This window comes from Schistocerca nitens, chromosome 3 (genome assembly GCF_023898315.1).
Source record: "Schistocerca nitens isolate TAMUIC-IGC-003100 chromosome 3, iqSchNite1.1, whole genome shotgun sequence".
Classification (NCBI taxonomy): Eukaryota; Metazoa; Arthropoda; class Insecta; order Orthoptera; family Acrididae; genus Schistocerca; species Schistocerca nitens.
Window position 1 is genome coordinate 648650063 of NC_064616.1, and position 2738 is coordinate 648652800.

A 2738-nucleotide genomic window follows, 5' to 3' on the forward strand; every position below is an offset into this window, starting at 1 on the left:
CTGAAGTAATTAAGTCCATCGAAACGCTTAGAAACTAACCTCTCGTCTGACGAAAACGGTCTAAAGACGCAGTGGCAATTTCTTCAGATCTGTTGACAATGATATTTTGAGTTATCACTTTACTGAGTGACTGAAATGTAGTTCAGGTACCTGTGAACATAACAATATGTTAGAATTCATTTTCTAAATACGAACTATTACGGTACTGTACGGCTACTTACATATTAATTACACTATTAATATTTTCACAGTTGTTTCTTTAATACAAAATTAAAGCCAACGGAAGAAAAAACGTAAAACATACTTGCCAATGACAGGTTTGTTGCGATGCAATTTTCTGTGTTGACAGATGTAACTTTTTCATACAGTGGTAAGTCACAGAAATCGCAGGAGTCACAGAAATCGCAGAAGTAGCAGAAGTCACAGAAATCGCAGAAGTAGCAGAAGTCGCAGAAATCGCAGAAGTAGCAGAAATCGCAGAAGTCACAGAAGTAGCAGAAGTCACAGAAGTAGCAGAAGTCGCAGAAATCGCGGAAGTAGCAGAAATCGCAGAAATAGCAGTGGCGGAGGGATACACGACCTATGTTCCTTAACTGCGACTCTTAACTGCGACAAATCGCAGTTAAGAATAACAGATACTGAAAAGTAGCATTCACAGAAATCACTCATATCGGAAAATCGCAGTTTAGCCCATCACTACTTCAAACTCTTCACAGATAGCACACTCCACACTTTTTTCTAGTTCACTCACTCTCTTCCCCTCTCCCACTACATCGGCGCTACGTCACTCACTCTCCCTCACCTTGACTCTCCCTTCACTTCAGTCCTCCCTCTACTGCCTGTCGACGAATCGCGCGGAGAAATACTCTTAGAACAGTTGCACTTTGCTTTCCCAACACCTAAATCGGCGAAGAAACCCCAAATTTCACTACTTTTACGCGATGGCGAGTTGCTAGCCATTGTATAAGCGCCAATAAACACAAAAACTGCTTTCCGAATAAAATAAAGAGGGACTTTACCTGAATTAGTACCAATGACTACAGGTGACAGTTTACGTTTTAAATTTTGAGGGTTACTACTCTCAACAAAAATAAAATCTACAGGAAAACTTCTGAATAATTACTTAACGTAGGTTTATAGACTTTGTGACAGTGGTAAACATACTCATTCTATTTTGTAGTTTTCAGTCCATGAATACAACAAATAAGGTTTCACTTGGCAGATAAAGACTTTTTTGGGCGCTTCGTGAGAAAATGTCGAGCTTCATTAAACGTAATACCTTCTTTATATGTGACAGGCTTCTCTGTTTATCTTTCCTTTGTCCCCTTCGACCATGCTCTGTTTAAGTTAACTCAGACGCTGTAAGTGTGTAAAACGTTGCGTGCACGTCACTGCATAGTTCGGCCATCTGTTGGTAAACTTACGAAGCTTTATTGTACGTCAAAAACACAGACCTGCAGTGCCGCCAACATAACACGGACAGAGACAGGAAACTATCAAGGCAACTCCCGTGTGTGCGTGCAATGAACCAGGACATCTTCGAGAAAACTGCCCACAGCATGTGTTTATTCTACGAAATAATCTGCAACAGCAAACAAGATCACAGGCACAACAATTGATTCTTTCAAGTACTGCAACGGGCAACACAGAGAATACTCACAAGCAATCCACTGACCACTCTCCTAGTTTAATTGAAGAGGAATCCCCACCCTTGAACAAGTCACCATTGTTCAGGAAAACTGCTACAGAGTCCATGAGATTTCAATTCAAGGGCAAGAAAACAAAAAAGAAATGTAAAATGAAAGTCTTTCTTGTTCTCATCAAAATCAGAACAAGAAGAACTGGCCATTAGAAAAAGGCTGTACGAGGTCCAAAAAAGACCCTGGAAAAAAAAATCGGTACAGATACCATGGAAACAGAAGCACGATAAAGTTCCAGCATTACAGAATGGACCCGACATTGAGGAGGAAAGTCAAGCGGACATAGACATTTTTTAGTCCCGAAAACCATACGAGGCGAGCCGCTTGAGCCGTCCACAGCAGGAAAGTAAACACCAACCACTGCTGATAGTTACTTAATTTCTTTGCGTGTTTTTGGTACTTGCATTGTTTAATTCATAAATTTCGGTCGTATTATTGTATTTGAGAGTTGTAGCATCGCGTTTTAGTACCTGCCGCCGTTGGATAAGCAGCTGCAGCAGCAAGTCGTATACTCCTAGCTCACTCATTTGTTACATAGTTTAATTCTTAATTTCTTTGCGTGTTTTTGGTACTTGCATTTTTTAATTCATAAATTTTGGGCGTATTATAGTATTTGAGAGTTGTAGCATCGCGTTTTAGTACCTGAACAGTGTAAATTCGCGTAGTCGTTTGTCTTCTGTTTTTGTTTTGAACGGCCAGTGTCGGTTGGTCGTAGTCAGTGTGCTCCCTGCCGCCGTTGGATAAACAGCTGCAGCAGCAAGTCGTATACTCCTAGATCACTCATTCGTTACATAGTTTAATTCTTAATTTCTTTGCATGTTTTTGGCACTTGCATTGTTTAATTCATAAACTTCGGGCGTATTATTGTATTTGAGAGTTGTAGCATCGCGTTTTAGTACCTGAATAGTGTAAAATCGCGTAGTCTCCTTCCGCCGCCGAGCAGTGTGTCAGCAGTGCGCAAGTAGCAGCATTACTGCATTTACTAGGCAATCTTGTATTTTAATAACCGTTTAAATTTTGTCGATTTGTTTGCGCTCT